Genomic DNA, 19,407 nt, shown 5'->3' with positions numbered 1-19,407 from the left:
AGTAAATCTCAGAGTATTGCTCAGTATTTCAAAAGGACGGGAAACTTTTCTTCTTCTATTCTTTTTTTTTTTTTTTTTTTTAAACAGCACATAAATCTTTTGACTTACTTTATTGAGGCTTTCGCGTTGCCAGACATGACTGGCACGTTGTGCAGAGGTAAAAGCATTTACAAAGCAAAAGCAGATGCTGAACAAGGCGTGTTATTGTGGAAGATTCTCTAATGTATGTTTAATATTTATGGTGCCGTATTTTCCTTCTCCATTTGTAAGGTCTGCTGTGTTTCTCTAGCTTTGCTGTTCCTCTTTTTACAGCTCCGAGGACTTTGATTCATGCTCCTCTGTATCATTTTGAGATCTCAGCGAAGTGGTGACCGTATCTACATTCACATGAAACAGATACTGACAAAGTTTAAATTTGAGGAGATAATTTGCAGTTGAAAAAGGTGACAAATCCCAACACATGTTACAATACTTGGCATGTCGCAAAAATGTTAAAAATCACAACAACGTCGTATCGTGGGTGACGTGTTAGTGGCGTAATTCCCAGCTTCTCAGCGCTGTGGCTCGTGAACTCGTTCTTCTGGTTTCTGAGACTCTCCGGCAGATGAACGATATCGAGATGAGCACAACAGCAACGAGGCCAACAGATCAGCTGATAGGAAAACACGAGCTAGGAAGAGCCAGGGCTGAACAGCAGCAAACAGAACCTTCACAATAAAAGCGAGGTGGGTGCATCATTCTGCATGGATAAAAAAAACAGATATCCTTTGGTGGATGTTAAAATATCTGTGCAGTATATAAATGGCTTCTCTTTATCAACAAAGCGTCTCCTTCTGCTGCTCATTCCTTCAGTTGTCTGCACCACACCGAGCAGATCAACCACCATCAAACAGTCACTGAGAACACGCCGTCTTTATTCCAACTCCTGCTTTATATCTGAAGGTTGTTCTCCTGCCACATGGCTGTAAACCAGCTGAAGAAGCAGCTGTTCAGGATTTATTAAAAAGTGCAGATGTGAAAAAAAGAGGGGGGTGAGCGTGCGTCAGTCATCTTACATTTAGCCACATCCTTTCATCCTTTAAAACACTCGGGGTTCACAGAGATCCCTCATTACGGCCTGTTAAGTCGTGATAAATCGGACTGACTCGGTTTTTTCTGCGAGGAGAAAATTACTGCTGCATTCTTGATTCAGAGTCAAAGCCGTTAAAGCTCATTTGGATGGAATTTATAGCAGCAGTAATAGAAATATAACCAGCAGTGAAAGCCAGGACCTGCCTTGGATACAAGTGTGCTGCAGGTGGGTATTCACAGGTTTTTAAAAACTCATCACAGTCCATCCTTCTGATTTTGGCACTTCATTTCAGGTTCGTCACATTCTCATCATCTTAAAAATTTCTCTTAGGCTCAGTGCGTCTGCTGTGAGAGGCATTCAGAATCAATCTGTAAAATTTCCTTCGATCTGAACGGCCACACTGAGTCCTTTCAGATGCACACGGGAGAAATCTGAGATTTGATTTTAGAGTTTTGTTTACAGGAGTCCATCCTCTGGCCCGTTTCACGGCTCTGAGATACGATTTCAGAGCTGGACTGGCGGACGTCAGACTCTCAGCAGGAAAGAAAACAAAATTCTTGAATCGAGGTCAAGAACATGAGTGATGGTGAAAGTTTTCGCTGGAAGGATCTGAACAAAAGGAGACTCGCTCTGACTTGTTTAGCTGCACCTGGAAGATGCTTGACGTTCCCCTGAATCTTTATCATCCACGCTGCCACTCTGCTCTGCACACACCACAGCCTGGGAAGGGGGGGGGGGGGGGGGGGGGGGGTTTCTCCAGAGCTATGTTTTGTTGAATGTGAACCAAGAACCTGTGAACTCGGTGTGATGCATAGAGAACAGATTGCAAAATCCCCAAGGCACAACTTTGGTTTGCTACATCGTGCTGGAAAAGCTAAATGTGACTTTAGCCATCATTAATACCAATTACAGAAATTAGAGATTTTCTTTTAAATAAAACGAGTCATTTATAACCAGCGCTGAGCTCAGAACAACAAGGCAGGAAAAGGACTTACTTTTGTTATGAGGGGGGAAGTCTGGTGATTAGAGCGAGGTCCAAGAGGAAACCAGATATTTGATTTAGGTATTTATTAAGAACAGTTTGATTCATAGCAGGGAGTCCAGACATGTTTTCAGTCGGCATTAAGGACTCCAAGGAGACCGTCTGCTTTTTAGTTTTACTGTGAGAAGCAGACGTAGTTACTGCAAACTAATTAATGTGGAACTGGAGCAATGAGTGCTTATAACTGTGCGTGTGATGTGAAAAACTCCGCCCGAGCTTACTGTCCACAGATGTTCCACGGATGTTCATGACAGTACAGTTAGGAAAAGAGAAACAAGTATGGCTTGTTGGAAGCCAGAGGAACGCCTCTCTGAAAGAAGATGTTAGCACGCCTTAGCTTTGCAAAGCTGCATCTGATCAAACCACAAGAGCTCTGGTACAACGTCCAGACCAGACCGGAGTCTGGAACCAGCACTAACACCTCAGACCTGTCAGCACGGTGGTGGAGGGACGATAGCGTGGGCACCTGTCAGCCGCTCAGTCGCCCATGAACTCCTCTGTCCCACGGCTCAAGCTTGGGGTGACAGCCACGCCTCAGTGATGTCATAGCCTGATGTGTCACTGCACTGTAGCCATTGGAGACCTTGTGCATAACTGATGCGGCCTAGTTTCAACGAGGAACTGTGACACCCCAGATTTTTTCCTTTGCATGCATTTCCTGTCTAAATGTGTGTTTATGTGTTGCATTTATGGTTTCTGGAGTGTATTTTCCACCATGTTTTTGAATTTTGGGGTCACGCTACATTTATATTTTGAATAATGTCTGATTGCCTGGAATTACATTGAGGGATCTCCATCGCTTTAATTTCCTGAAGCCGGCCGAGTGAACCTTTCAGCACGCCACAGTCCGGTGCGCCACAAAGACACCGTGGAGTCCTTTTATTCCACAGTTCATTAACCACCTCGCACAGATAAAGTGAAACCAGAGTGGAGCCTTTCTGAGGTGAAACCACAGGAGCCGCACCCGAGACAAGTGCACGTCTTGGTTTTTTCCACAAAGATGACTGAGCTCAGAGTCAAGACAAACAAACATCATTGTGGGAACGGAGCTGGTCTCTATAAGGAATTCTGGGAAGAGGAAATTCTTCTTTTTTAACCCCCCCCTCCCCATTCTCTCTTTCTATGATCACTGCTTGTCCCTCTATCTGTTCAAGGCCTGTAGGAAATATTCTCTCACTCTGGGGGTTTCTGGGAAGAGGAAAAGAGCTCATGTCACTTCCACACAAGGACAGCAAGGACAAGGAAACAGGGCCTCCCTGATTCTTAAACAACTCTCATCATATATTGTTATGCTTTCTTCAACTGCATTGTTAGAGGCGAGACTTGAACACCTGCAGCCTGTTATTCAATCTGTTAGACTGAACTCAACGTTTAAGAAAATCAAGGCTACATCCTTCCTCTTTTAAATAAACTCTTTTAAATGAAGAGTTCTTAACAGTTATTAGTTGCTCTGTATTAAAGATTGGATGTGTTTTTTAGCTGGACCTGTGAACACCGGTTGAATATCTCAGCTACTTTTGGATGGATTCCCATTGATGGTATCGAGGGCGACTGAGTCGGTAGAAACTAGATAAGATTCCCGTTAAGGATGTCGACACCCCGAGTGAGTCATCTGTCGGGAGAAGTCTTTCGCTATCACTACAACAGGCAAGTTCAAGAGGCGCACAGGCGGCGGGATTGTTCACTGGATTGCGTGAATGTGTCAAGTGAGGTGATGGAGGAGAGGTACAGGACATGCCAGTGAACTAATCGATCCCCAGACTTTCCAGTTTGCAGGTACGACCTGAGCCACAACCACCAAACCCATCAGTGCTGAGGCAGGAATCACATACATACACATGCAAACATGGATTTTATCCCAGAACATTTTCCTTTGGTAAGAAACCTGAAGATCGTGACCCCGTAGTTGCTTCAGGCTGTATTTGGCGCTGTCCCATCTGAGGGCACGCGTGATTAGGAGGCCTCTGTTCTGTTTTGCCCTGTTATTATCGCGCTCAAGTGACGTTTCTCAGCAACTCCCTGCTCACTCTCTTTACACCAGGGAGCAGCTGATTGCGCTTTAGTTGGCGGTCATGGTAACAAGAACACGGCATACTCGCAGAAATCAGCAAATGAAACACGGAAAAAGATGCAGAGAAAGGATGAAGCGGCGATGGCAAAGAAGGAAGGAAAAGATGGATTCAGGAAAATACTCTGGATCCCATCGATGGCTGTCAGGTCATTTACAGAGACAGGAATAAAGACAAACGAGTAAACATCACCTTTTCACTCTTATTCCGTCCATATTTAGGTTTCCATTGAGAACCAGAAGCTTTTTTTAGTGATTACACCTTTAAAAAGAGACTTTCGGGCAAACTGCTCATCAGCAAACAGACAGATGTGTTAAATGACCGAGGAGTGAACCAAGTGAAGCTAAAGTTTCTTTTTCACTTTGCTTCTTCTGCACCAAGTACAGAAAAATCACTCGCTGTGGGCTTAGACGTAGTTCACAGCGCTGACCTCGGGATCCCTACGCTGAACGTGACGCACCTCTCCATCTCTCCATGTTTGGTCTGTCTCCACACTGCTACTGAAACCATCAGACCTGCTGGCCTGACCCCGCTCAGGTCATCCAGCAGGTGCAGAGTGAACACGTCTTTTCTTTAAAGCCTTTTTATTCTTTCAGGAGTGAAGCTGTTCTTGGAAGAAGCCCAGAAGGAAACAGCCGCCTTCTGTTAGCGTGAGTGAACAATATAATGAGGGTGCAGAGAGCGAAGCGCCGCAACCTCCGCGCGTGCGTGTGTGTGTCTGTGTGTGTGTAGTCGTGATTTTTTCATGTTTTTTGTCTGAAATGTCTCCGTGTGATTTGTGCAGAGTGAAGGTGCGTGGGTAGACGTGCTTCTGCCTGTGCGTATAATCGCTCATGTCCACTGATGTTTGGGCTTTGTCTGGTTCGATGGATGGCTGCTTTCATGTTCCTGCTTTTGGGGTTTTGAAGAAGGGTGGAGCTGGAAAAAAAGACCTGACCAGCAGGAAACCCAGCTCTGTTATGGTCTCAACAAACTCCAGGAAGGAGTTTTGTGTGTCTGTATGTTTTCACTGAATAAGAACCCTCCAGGCAACCTGCTGCTGCCCATTAAAAAAGAACCCAAACATCTGTCACGCCCTACCGTGAGTCTGATCTCCAGCATACGTCTTCATGTCTACACAGTTTTGAGTTCAGTTAGAAGAGACAGAAGAGAGTTGGAGTGTCCAAACACGTGACAGGATCTTTTTGTGTGTGTGTGTGTGTGTGTGTGTGTGTGTATAAACCTGGCCCTTTAATACTTTTAATAGTTCTGTTAATATAGAGAAAAGTACATCTTAGTATTTGTTTGTCTGAAAAATAAACTTTAATTCTTCGTCTTCCTGCCCTGAACTGATTTTCTATGCATGTCATTGTAGGATAGTTGGTTGCTTATAATAAAAACTAATTAGAAACCTCATCTAAAAATCCAAAATCAAAGATAACAAACCTTTTATGTAAAGAGGGGAAGGGTATGTTTTGTAAACAAGCATCGATAATATAATTTCAGCAGTGATCATTACATCTCCTGCATCTTTTGTACCTTTTTATAGGCTTTAAAAAAAATCTAGTATTCTTTATGTATTTGTAGTTTTTTAGATTTCTGCCTCCGTGGCTTCTCTCTGGGTGCTCCAGCTTCCTCCCACAGTCCAAAGACATGCAGTCAGTCTGCGAACTGTGAATCTCCCACATATTATTCTCCCCACTCCATTTGCTTCATTGGGTTATAATAATAGTAGCTGTTGAGCCTGATAAAAGGAATTTTGATCAGAATCAATCCGTAAAAACAACTTCTGAATTCCTTAAATTTAAGCTGACTAGATATTTCCGTCTGGGGAACGCTCCTTTAAAGACGACCTGACTTCTGACATATTGCAATAACACACGAGTCCATATGTTTGCTGAGCAGTCAGTAAGTCTTCACTGCAGGTTCATAACGGCCTGAAATTCCAATCAGTCTGAAGGGAGCTTTAAAGTTCGGTATTCAGCCAAAGGTATAAAAGAAAGAAAGTTAGCGGCAGGTCTGGTCTCTCTGCAGGAAGATAAGGACCACACCCTTATTTTCCTACAGAGAGACCAGACCTAATTTCCTCCTGAATAACAATACCAGAATGTGAAAGTAGTTTCTGTGATAAGACTATACTTGCATAAAACAGAAGAATGTGGAAATGCATGGCTGAAAAAGTGCATAAACATGACAGTCGAACGAGTTCAGCATAAAATACAAGACAAAGAGTCTGTCTGCAGGACGAGAGACTCACTGTACAAGCAGATTACTTATTGCACAGTTATTTCCACACAGTACTGACAAATAAAAGAACTGCATTAGTTTAAGCTGCATAGAGCTGCAGTGGGAGGCTGGAGCCTGTCTGAGTTAAGTGGCAGGTCCACTCTGGACAGGCTGCCACTCTCACATTCACAGGGATGATAGAAAAATCCTCCGCTTTCAAAGAATGGCACTTTTATTTTGAGAAAAGGATGGATGTTCAGCATCGTTTAAAAGCATGATGGAATAAAAAAGAGGGAAGAATCTGCAGCCCCCCAAAAAAGAGCATTAACATGACAATCAAGCCGTTTCCACCACAAATACTCACAAAACGACGAATCTGTGATGGAGATGTATACGAGCACATCTTCATCTGTTCAGCTCTCTGCAGAGGCCCTGATCTGCATCAGGAGGCCTCAGTGCAGGGGTCACTGCAACATTCAAACACATGCAAATGGATCGAGTCTTCACTGGAGACAGAAATGTCTGAGTGTTGTCTCACGTGGATTTAAACTGTCTTGTAGTGTAAGGTGTGTTGTCCTCGCACAGCAATCTGAAAGACTGACACACAGTGAGTAAGACATAAAGTAATCCTCCCTTCATTAGGCGCCTTAGGGAGCAGTGAAAGGAGCGTCTATTCACTGGATGCGGTGGGAACACTGGGAGCAGCCAAGCAAAAAACAACCAACCAGCGGGGAGGCAACCCCACACAAGCAGACCCTGCCGACATCTCCTCACACTGAGACAAAGCCGTGAATACATGTGAGGCTTAAACTTCTAAAACTTGTTTCCCCCCTCCTCGTTTTTTTCATTTTTTCACCTCTTCTTCATCTTCATCCCCCCTCCTCTGTCTTCTTAAAGAAAAGCGGCCTTCATTACTCTGACGGTTGTCACTCGGGCCACGGGCAGCTCAAACCCCCATCAGCCACTCAGGGCACAGCCGATAACGGCGTGCAGAGCAGCAGCGGCTCTGGCAGCCGACCAGTAAAGCTAAAGGAGCGGTGGCAGGATACTGTTTCACTTCTGCTGCTTTCTGGAGGACTTACAGGCGTTTTCATGGCAGAAACCAGCTTTGAAGTGCAGATTTTTGCAAGCTGCAGTCAAGAACTTCTGCATCGAGTTTACTGCCTTCAATGCTTCAGGTGGTAGAAGAACGGATCTGATTTCAGAGCTGCTGCAGGACGGCGCTGCAGCTACAGTGACTTAAACATTAGCTACCAGGTCTGAAGAACAATGATATTTCAGATGCAGTACGTGCTGCTGTGTGGACGGGCATCTGTTCCTTCAAACAATGGTTTCTTTTGTGGGAAGTGCCATGAGTGGGTATGCATTAATATGTTATGGAACAGCACAGCCTAATTATGTTTTTAGCTTCATGATGAAACCAGAAGCAGACTTGAGGTCTGATAGGTGACAGCAAGCTGCCATCAAGGGATGAAAATTCCATTAAATCCCAATGTAATCTATCCATTATTAAGCTGGGATAATGAGAGAGACCACCGCTGGAAATGCTGGATATAATATCACCAGAAAAGTGTGGAACATGGATTCACACCTGGGAAATATCACACTGACGTTGGATGAAAATGTGTTTTTTTCATATTCAAGCTTTGGTATCTGTGAAACCGTTCACCTGTTTTGGACTCAGCTAAAGAATATCATGTGACTTATACATGAGAAGCTGGAAATAAAATATCATTCACCAAACCTGCTGCCAGAGATCAGACATCCAAATATTTTAGGGGCTTCAATCATCCATCATTCGCTGTTAATATGAGCATATTATGGCTAGTTTTAAAGTCTGGGGCCCTTCCTGTCTCATGGTTTTCCCTTTCAGTTGGCTCACTGGACGGGGAGATCCAGAACTCCAATTCTACCATCTTGGACCGGATTTCCACTACAAACCTTAGAAACTGCAGCAGGTGAAGATCTGCTTCCAAAAGGTGGACTTAGAGGTAATCTGCATGGCCTCAGTGGAGAGCAGCTCTGTTATTTACCACAAAGAACTTCGGACATAAAACCTTTGCAGAGCAGAAACTTGTAGATGGAATAATTTCATAACACATTTTTAAAAAGCTGGTGCGACCTCCTGTTGCCACAAACAGAATCTAAATCTGTGGGGAACACTGGAAAGCTTTGCAGCGTGGACCACTTTCATTTATAATAATCCAAATCTGTAGTCAAATGCAACATGTTTTTATTTTTAATGTTATATTATATGTATTTCTTACCACAAAAGAGCCCAAACAGCCCATTAAAACACTATTCATTACACATCAACATTAATCATTCTGAGACGGGATCAGCGACCACATGACGGGCCAACAAGTTACATCTTCATCAGCAGGATGCTGAAAAATGTCTCCATAATGTCTTTGTTGTCTCAGTTGGCTCTTTGCATACTGTGTCTAAGGGTGTATAGCCCTCTGTGGGAAAAAAAGTTGCATGAATCATCACTCTTCATCAGTACCAACAACACCTCATGAGTCTTCAAATATTCGCCCATATTTCTCCCCAAAAGCTTCAAACCCCCAGGACAGCAAAAGTTACAGTCTGACCAGATGAGCTGAAGTTCATAAAAGATTCCCGTCAGTCTGAGGGGAGCGCTAAAGGCCGCTACGCAGCTAAGGGTGTGACAAAGAAATACATTTAAAGGCTGCTCTCATGTCCACACAGTGAGACACGAGAGGTTTGCTAAAAACGGAGGTTTTCACCCCGTGAGGAACAAAGAATGGCTTCTTTAATTCTGATGAAGGAACTTCATCCAGCATCAAAGATAGTCTGAATGAAAGCAGTCACAGCAACACTGCAAACATCTAAAATTTGCAATATTTCTTTAAGTGTGTCTACAAATAACAAAGTTGGACTTAAAAAGCTGGCATTGATTTGAGTAGTCTAACAAAATAACATGCATGCACTGAAGAACTGTAGTGGCAGCAGGTTAAGAAAGGTATTCAAACTCTCTGCTTCCCACCAATGATTTCCAGATCCAGAAGAACTCAAAGTGCAGATACAAGTAATCTCCCCGGGATCTCCCCCAGTTCTGCTCTGAGGTCTCCTAAATATGCCCACAAATCCTTTGGTGGAAAGTCTGGAAACTGCGCCGGATGCCTCCTGATCACACCGCCTGTGCTGGCTCCTTTTGTGGGTGCAGAGGTTCGACTCGGCGTTCCCCCTTCTCCTCTGCTTTAAACATTAGGCCAGATTCCCCATAAAGGAAACTGATTGCAGCTTACCTGTGTTTGTGATCTCAAGTCTTTTTGCCATGTTGCTGGAAAATGTCCTGAAGCCAAAATCTGAGCTCCAGGTTTCCTTCACAGCGAGCGGACTGTCGGACATATCCGTTATTCCTGATGCTTCCTGATGAAACTGAAGCAGGAGCGTGCCTGCTGGATCTCTTTGTATGAAACGCTGAAGCTTTAATGTGACAGCACTACTACATACTCCAGTGTTTCCCCATACACAGACTTCACTTATTACCTGGTTACCTACTTAGTAACTAATTTTCATTTTGTTAAATCACACTTCATTTGAACTGAGTTCACTCCAGTAGACTGAGCTCAGTTATTCAGTGTTTTAGCATTTTTAAGCCACGCTAACCAGAAAAATATTACATGACACAGAAAGGTTTGTGATCGTTTTAAAAATGAAGAATTAATAAATACCCAGCATGTCTGGAAAAAGAAAACAAGCCATTTTTACGTGACTGTGGTCAGGAAAGAATCTCAATCATTCCACTGGTGGGTGACAGAGGACGACGTTCCAACAGGCCGAATACCAGCCGGTACATCAGTCTAAGCTCAGTTTCTGGAGTCACATAAAACCTTCAAATGCAAGTTGTTTAGCTGCCAAAGAGGCTGAGACGTGCCGAGAAACGCTGCAGAGACGGAGCAGAGACATTCCCAGCCGGGCTGCCATGCAGTGTGTGTGACCCGTGTGCGTCCACGGTGTGTATCTGTGGTTTGAATCTCTGCTGTGTTGATAAAGTATCAGAGGAGCAGAGATAACCTCCTCCCACTGCCTCCATATCTGCTGTTGCTCTGGCTTTTACTACTTACACACACACACAGCTGGACAAACAGTGACACACACACCCTACATCACACACCAAAGGTCGATTAACACCAGATCTATATTAAATATTTATACTCACATTTCACTGATAGGAAACGTGGAGTAATAAGAAAAGGACACTCTGCTTATATTCCCGGGAACATAAACAGGAAAAATGAAATGAAATTGATTTTATAAACATAAAGTTTAAATCTGAAACCTCGAGTTCAGCACTGAGCCGCTTTGATTTTTTGTTGAGGATGAAACGATGAAAAGCAGGGATATCAGGTTACCAGACGTTCACAGACTGCAGAGACACCCGAGGATCAGCCATACATAACATTCACACAGATCATGTTATTTACCAAAAGGACACACTTTACTCTACAGATTAGTGCAAAGAATAAATGCTCCAGAAGGCACAAGCTCCACAAACACAGGACCACCTGTCACTCAAGGAGCCCACGCCACCAAGACTGCAAATGCATGAGTTACAAAATATCCAAGTCTGTGTACAGTTGCTACAAAAAGACCAAATTAGCTATAAAGAGCAAAAACATTTTCTCTGCAGGCTGCAAAGTGGGATCCAACATGGCAGTCTGTGGGGACTCACTCACTCTTGGAGCCAGTCTCAAGCAGCCATTAGAGAAATTGCAGTTTTGGCAACTGCTTCATATTTCAGCCCCAGAGGTTCCATCATGGATGTTGTCTCATGTGTTTCCACCAAAGGTTTAAGAGTTTTAAGAGAGCTAAAAGGTTCATTTTGACCAGGACTGCAAAAGCGTTTTATTACTTCTTGGGACAGATTCGACCTAATTTGACTTTAAGTGAGCCAGCTCACTAAATACAGTGCCTATTAAACAAAAACGCCTTCAAATTGTTTCTCTTTCAGTGAGAAGAAGTTTAAAGACACATTTTATCACTCAGATGATGGAAGAAAAAGGCAACTTCAACAATACGGCGCTGTTTTTATACATTATAACGAAGTAAATCAAAGAAAGCCATCAGCGCAACTCGTTGGGTTTACGTTTTAAGACATACATTCACAAAATAAATAAATATAGCCACTTACGAATACATTTATGAACTATGCCAGTCCATTGGTTTTGTCTCTATAAGTAAGAAGGTTATAAAAGTGACAAAATTACAGTTAACAGACCAAAATTTACACTTTCATTTCCACATTTTCCAAAAGCCAACCTGTGGGCCGCATTGGACTCTCTGACAGGTCACTGCTGGACCTGGAGCCATATGTTTCACACACTTTAGCTTTAGCCCTTTGTCTGCCTGCCTACAAAGATTAGGCTAAAGTGATTTATCAAAAATGATGACAGCTTTTCCAAAACTGTCAGTGCTGTGTGTTTCAGTGTCATCGTGAGCCAGCACGAGCCCTCGGTGGAGGCAGAGGATTTCAAAAGTACTGAAGCCGCCGTGACAGAGTTAAAAGAAACAGCTGGGCCTGTTTATAACCACTGGAAGAACTATGAATATGTTTAACATCATTTTTATCTTAAATTGTCAGTTTCTACAAAACACAAGTTTTTGACTGTTTTAATGATCTTTGATTTTAGAAACCAAGCTTGCCTCCCTGAGCTAATGTGACAACATACCAATAACTATGTAACTATGGGTAACGCATCAGCAGAGTTCTAGTTTACTGATTTCTAATGTTTGTGTATTTAGAGCGCTCGGTCCACTAACAGCTAAAAATACATCAAAAATCATCTGAAAAAGATTTCCAGCACAAACAACCTGTAACCTTCCTGTTTATCGTTTATTTATCAGAGATTTGTGTTTTCTCCACGCTTTCTGTTTCCTATTAGCGGAAACATTTTCTGAGCTGTCCTCACAATAAGGAGGCCGTTTGCTGTAAACTCACAAACAGCAGCTCAGCGTGCAGGAACACTAAATGCAGCTCAATCCGACTCAAACTCCTCCTGGGACACTCAGTCTTTAACAATGAGTACGCACACACACACACACACACACACACACACACACACACACTCTCTACAGGAACTCAAACACACAGTAGGCCTTTATTATTTGAATAATGGGAGGAAACAATGGAGCAGAAATTAGCCGGACTCTGGAGCTCTGAAGTGCGATGATGTTTAAGAGAAAGCAGTTACTGATGGAAATGTTCTTCTAACAGCTGTAATAAAGTTTTAAAAAGCCAAATTGCTTTTTACAGCGCTGAAGTGGGAAAGTGTCACAAACTCGGCACCCTTTGTATCTTTTAAGTGCCTGACATTAAACTTCTCCAGTCGGGTCTGATTGTGTCCTTTGATTCGAGGAGCAGGAAGCAAATAAAGTTTCCCTGGAAACAGAAAAGGTATTTTTTAAAGCACAAGTTCAAGTTGTAAAGGACAGGAGATGTTTCTGCACACAGACACACACAGATAGCATCCAAATGTACACACACACACGTCGGGTATTCATATCTTTGTGGGGACATATAATTGACATGTTCCCTAGCCCCTAACCCTAACCATGAAAAATGAATGCCTAACCCTTACCCTAAACCTAACATAACCTAACTGTAACCCTGACACTAAAACCACATTTTAAATCTCAAAAATGCCTTCAAACATGGGGACCAGGATTTTGTCCCCATAAGGGTTGTTGGTCCCCACAAAGATAGGTAAACACACACACACAGTGTAATAAAATCTCCTAACAGTTATTTTTAGGATGGGAACTCGTGTAAAACGTTATTTATGCAACACCAAGTGAGAGACGGTTTACACTCAGGAATATGAAAGTGAGATCGATTTGAATGAGTAAATTAAAGACAAGCAGAACTACCAATAAAAGCCTCAGGAGTTTGGTCTGTGAAGTTTATAAGAAACTGGATTTATAAATGAAAATGACTGAGCCAAATAAAGCAGTCTCCTCTGATTATTGGCTTCTTTACAACCATCGCGGCCTCAGAATAAATGTTTGCTGGCTTAGCTCGGTTGTTTCTAACCTGTCAGTGAAGGTTGTGAACTGGGCCTGAAACAAACTCCAGAGCTGCAGCGCGTCAGAGTCGAGCTTGAGGACGATTTTTATTCCCTCTGTAACAATAGAGATACAAGAAGAGTCATCAGTCGTGGCCCTCAGATCAAAGCTGAGGAGCTGATTGAGCATCCGCAGACATGAGATGTGTGTCGCTGTACAAATGGGTGGGTGTGTTCTGTAATTATGTGGGATGTGTTCGGGCTAATCAGGCCGGATCTCGTTTTATTGCCGCGGGTCTTAAGTTTGTGCGTCAGGCTTTTAAATCCCTAACAGACTGAAATGAGTCTGTTAGTGTGTTTAGAGTAAAAGGATGAGGTAAATCGTGCAAACATCAGCTGTTTAACGTCTCACATACAAACTGTCAACAAATATGAAGGACAACTCTGAGGTGGTTACTTTGATTTTTATGGAGGCAGAAGGGAAAAAAACGAGCTCAACCCAAACAGCTACGCCATCTTTTGTTTTCCCAAGAAAAGTATTAAAGTGGGTGCACGGTTTCCTCTCTGTGTTTGGGCGTGTTCAGGATCACTGTGTTTGGATCAGGTTTAACTGACTTATTTTAATTCGGCTGCCTTTGATGAAGTCTCTCTGGTAACAAAAGGTCCCGGGTTTAAACCACAGATTGCTTATAAAAGGGGGGACATAGCTTCTGGGAACTGATCTGTGACCTCAGTAAACACTTTCTCTAGTTTCAAGCCTTATTAAACACAAAATAATGTTTATCTGATGTGTTACAGTTCCAGCAACGTGCAGAGGGACAACGAAGCCTGGTACGATTGCCCTCGCTCAGTTCCATAATTTTAAAAAAAGCTTGGATGGCGACGGCTAAAACCTTCAATTAGAAGCTTTGGAAACAAGTCTGCAAAACAATGGATGATGTCACTGTGGCTACTGGTTTAAACATCTATTATATGAGTGTATCCCTTATAGTCAGCAGGCTCCAGAAGTCACAGCCCTTTCATTTTTGGATCATCTGGAACAGCTGAATCAGCTTTACAGTGTTCTGGTTTAATGTGGCACAGCACTGTGTACACTTCAGTTTCACAGGATAAACTACAAGTCCAACAGAGCCATTTAGCAATTAACATAAAATAACAAAGCATTTATTTTCTCTATTTGAATCAGTAGTTTGAAGAAAGTAGTTTAACCTTTTCTGTATTAGAGGCAGAAACTCAGCAGCGTGTTACTATTCAAAGAGGTGTGATTAAAAATGGGCACAGCGGTATTTCAGCGCACGTTAAAGTGATTCAAAAGACCAAACACAATTTGTCAGTAACTTATGGAAACATTTATGGCCCAGTTTAACGCTGATGTGGAGTGAGAGGAGGTTCTGTGCCCCTGTGATGTTAGAAATATAACGTTAAATCAAACTAATGGCGAACAGTTCCTCCATTTCCTCATGGCAGTAATTAAATTCAGTTAAGATTCATTCCACAGCATAACCCGCATTCCTTCAAAGTCTTGATAAAACACCAACAGCACTGAATATAATGTGCACAAACATCTCCAGTAAGTGGAGGGGACTGTAATTACTGCAAGTCCTTCTGACTTCCTGGTAGAAAAGAATGAACTAATAGCTCGTTGATGACCGAGGAACTCAATCCCGCTGTCTCTAATCAAACTCCCTCACACGCTGTTGTTGTGCAAAAGTTTGAGATGCTTTGATTCTTATCGTCATCCGAGCGATTTTATAATGTCTGCAGGTTAAAGATGTGGCGTTACAGACTGCTGGGAAAATATTCTGCCTCACTGGCTGCTTGGATCTGTGTAGTCTCACTTTTTGGGTCACAAACTAAACCTAACCTAACTATAATATTAATCAGCTGCTGGATCAATAGCTCTGCCTTCATTGCTGCTGACCCTGTATAATTCCTGCTATGAAGAACTTTATCCACAAAGTTCATGTTAATGAAATGTCCACCATCCAAAACAAATATATTTGGCTTACAGCGAAACTTTATAAACCATTGGAAAGCTCAGAGTTTGGTCTCTGGAAGCAGCCTGGTCAACCTGAATGGCAATAGCAATCAATTTCACAGTAACCAGAACACATATTTCTACCTGGCAACTGGAGGTTGCCAAATAGTTGCCAGCAGGTCTCTAGGCCTGTGTGATCGATCCCAACAGATTTGCTGAATCCATCTACTGTATTTTTTGGACCATAAGGCGCACCAGATTATAAGGCGCATTAGGCAGAACAAAATCAGATCAAACTTTACTCAACTCATTCTTCTTGCTTCCTCCACTTCCGTACCATTGATTCATTAATGTTGAATTCTCTGGCAGCTGCTCTATTCCCATGTTGCTGCAGTATATTAATGACTAACCTCGTATTGTGGATGGATTATCTCAGTTGTTCTCCTGACTGAAGTTTGGTCCGTTTACAGCATCCTGCCATGCGATTACATTTGTCCCTAACCATCGGGAACCCTCACGTTAACTTTTATCGAGTGGAAAAAAGTTAGCGTTCATCCTCCAGCTTCACTGCGTTTATGTTATGCTAACATAGCTGTGTCGCTAGCGATCACGTAGCACATCATTATATACCAGCTAGCCCAACTTCAGTAACCCTACAAACGTCACTGCTGTTTAGTTTTCTGTCTTCATTTATGTTGGAAGTGATAGCAGAGCTGTACATTTGAGTTTTGTCAGAAATCTCTCAGTCAGAACATGCTATATCATGTTTAGGTGGAAACTAGCGAGCTAACTTCCTGCTAACTTCTAACTCCGTTAAATGTAATAAATTCTGTTTTCATGGATACCTGGATGTTAAACTTAATTGTTACACCTGGTAAAGCAGCAACGCTGATCATTTTATTAAAGATGAAAGAAATTAGACAGTTTGGTAAATGGACTGGTTCTTATATAGCGCTTTTCTACTCTTCTGAGCATTCAAAGCGCTTTACACAACTTGTGCATTCACCTATTCACTCAAGCACATTTACTTAGTGCCTTCTAACTAACATACACACCCACATTCATACTCCGATGGATGCATCGGAGAGCAATTTATGGTTAGTATCTTGCCCAAGGATATTTGGCATGCAGACTAGGGGAAGCCAGGAATCAAACCACCAACCTTCCGATCAGTAGATGACCTGCTCTACTGCCTGAGCTACAGCCACCCAGTTGACAGTTTTTAACTCTCAGTGATGCCGCAGTGTTCGTTTGACTTTGGGACCTGAAGCAGACGGAGTTTAGGACCCAGATTACTCCGCGAGGCTCCTGACTACGGTAGCTGTAATGCTCCGACAATCCATCAAGCGGTGCGGCTTCGTAGCTTACCAAAGTCGTACTAAAATATTTTTGACAGATTTTTGAGCGCCGTGTAGCACATAAAATCGGTTCAAGGTCAGTAAGCACAGTCAGTATATGAAATAAATCAGGTCATCTGAAAGTGAATTAAGGAGATTCAACACAAACGTGCGACAAAGGATAGAAAAACGGCGTCCAGCTGGACCAGAACCGTCTGGGACATCTACACAGAATTTTGATTTTGTGTCAATTTCAATTCATTTCAATCTCAATTTAATTCCTTAACTGCTAATCCAAATAAAGTAGGAAGAAGCTGGTGAACGGCGGCACAGGACAGGTCCCAATCGTAAAGATGGAACCATCCTGATCTGACCATGAAACATCGTCCGTCCCTGTGCCTGGTTCAGCCAGATGCTTCTTCCAGTTAAAAGGAAGTTTTTATTAATCCTCAAGGAAATTATATAAAGTATTCTGATTGTGATTTGTCCCACTTTCACCAAGTGCTTCTCATAAAGCGTTGTTTGACTGGTTTGATTGCTGGTTTTCTCCTGACTACTGGAGGCTCTTTACTTACAGGATGAAGAGCCTCGAGTTAGCTGTTGTGATGATTTGGCGCTATATAAATAAACATGAACTGAACTTGACATGAGCAGCTCAGTTTCTCTAAGCAATACCTCCTCTTCTTCACAGAGAAAAAAAGAACCTTCAAACAGTAATTTGGGCTTAAAGCTATTTACTTTTTCCAGTTTTCAAAGCAGAGAATGAAACAGAGGAGCTTTCATTATGAGATTCTTCCCCTGCGTTAACTAAAGCACTTCCAGACAACATGTCTTAGTGGCAACACACCCTGAGGTGATCTGTGCGGTTGTATGTACAGTCAGGTCCACAAACATTGGGACATCGACACAATTCTAACATTTTTGGCTCCATACACCACCACAATGGATTCCAAATGAAACGAACAAGACATGCTTTAACTGCAGAGTGTCAGCTTTTATTTGAGGGTATTTACATCCAAATCAGGTGAACGGTGTAGGAATTACAACAGTTTGCAAATGTGCCTCCCACTTCTTGAGGGACCAAAAGTAATGGGACAGAATAAGAACCATAAATCAAACATTCATTTTTTAATACTTGGTTGCAAATCCTTTACAGTCAATCACAGCCTGAAGTCTGGAACACACAGACATCACCAGACGCCGGGTTTCATCCCTGGTGATGCTCTGCCAGGCCTCTACTGCAACAGTCTTCAGTTCCTGCTTGTTCTTGGGGCATTTTCCCTTCAGTTTTGTCTTCAGCAAGTGAAATACATGCTCAATCGGATTCAGGTCAGGTGATTGACTTGGCCATTGCAAAACAGTCCACTTCTTTCCCTTCAAAAACTCTTTGGTTGCTTTTGCAGTTTGCTTTGGGTTGTTGTCCATCTGCACTGTGAAGCGCCGTCCAATGAGTTTTGAAGCATTTGTCTGAATATGAGCAGATAATATTGCCCGAAACACTTCAGAATTCATTGTGCTGCTTTTGTCAGCAGTCACATCATCAATAAATACAAGAGAACCAGTTCCACTGGCAGCCATACATGCCCACGCCATGACACTTCCACCACAATGCTTCACTGATGAGGTGGTATGCTTAGGATCATGAGCAGTTCCTTTCCTTCTCCATACTCTTCTCTTCCCATCACTCTGGTACAAGTTGATGTTGGTCTCATCTGTCCGTAGGATGTTGTTCCAGAACTGTGACGGCTTTTTCAGATGTCGTTTGGCAAACTCTAATCTGGCCTGCCTGTTTTTGGGGCTCACCAAAGGTTTACATCTTGTGGTGAACCCTCTGTATTCACACTGGTGGAGTCTTCTCTTGATTGTTGACTCTGACGCACATACACCTGCCTCCTAGAGAGTGTTCTTGATCTGGCCAACTGTTGTGAAGGGCGTTTTCTTCACCAGGGAAAGGATTCTTCGGTCATCCACCACAGTTGTGTTCCATGGTCTTCCTAGTCTTTTGGTGTTGCTGAGCTCACCAGTGCGTTCCTTCTTTTTGGGAATGTTCTAAACAGTTGTTTTGGCCACGCCTGATGTTTTTGCAATCTCTCTGATGGGTTTGTTTTGTTTTTTCAGCCTAATGATGGCTTGCTTCACTGGTAGTGACAGCTCTTTGGATCTCATCCTGGCAGTTGACAGCAACAGGTTCAAAAAGCAAACAGCACACTTGAAATGAACTCTGGACCTTTTATTTGTTCATTGTAATTGGGGTAATGAGGGAATAACACACACCTGGCCATGGAACAGCTGAGAAGCCAATTGTCCCATTACTTTTGGTCCCTTAAGAAGTGGGAGGCACATATACAAACTGTCATAATTCCTTTACTGTTCACCTGATTTGGATGTAAATACCCTCAAATAAAAGCTGGCAGTCTGCAGTTAAAGCACATCTTGTTCGTTTCATTTGGAATCCATTGTGGTGTTGTATAGAGCCAAAAATGTTAGAATTGTGTCGATGTCCCAATATTTATGGACCTGACTGTATGTGAGAGAGCCAGAAAATGCAGAGATCACATTAGAGGTTATTTTAGTCTAACACAGTAAAATACCAGCTCCTGTTAGAGGGAGACGTGGATTTGCCTCCATCTCGGTCTCATTAGTGGACGATGTTCACATGTGTGTCAGAGAAGA

At 42.8% G+C, this 19,407-nt stretch overlaps 1 protein-coding gene across 2 annotated transcripts in view; it reads right to left on the bottom strand.

Moving 5' to 3' along the window:
- si:dkey-49n23.1 (semaphorin-3D) overlaps positions 1–19,407 on the bottom strand; it is a 104,842-nt gene that overhangs the window by 66,265 nt on the left and 19,170 nt on the right. The window contains exon 1 of one of the 2 annotated variants that reach the window (XM_063473327.1): positions 13,449–13,498. The exons of the other annotated variant lie outside the window; for it this stretch is intronic. The gene's annotated coding sequence lies outside the window, so the exon portion shown is untranslated. Of the gene's footprint in view, positions 1–13,448; positions 13,499–19,407 lie in introns of those variants that run through there. 2 annotated transcript variants of the gene reach the window in all.

This window comes from Pelmatolapia mariae, linkage group LG5, assembly GCF_036321145.2.
Source record: "Pelmatolapia mariae isolate MD_Pm_ZW linkage group LG5, Pm_UMD_F_2, whole genome shotgun sequence".
In the NCBI taxonomy this organism is placed as follows: domain Eukaryota; kingdom Metazoa; phylum Chordata; class Actinopteri; order Cichliformes; family Cichlidae; genus Pelmatolapia; species Pelmatolapia mariae.
Note: the sequence above shows the minus strand (reverse complement) of the source record. Positions and strands in the feature narration are given on the sequence as shown.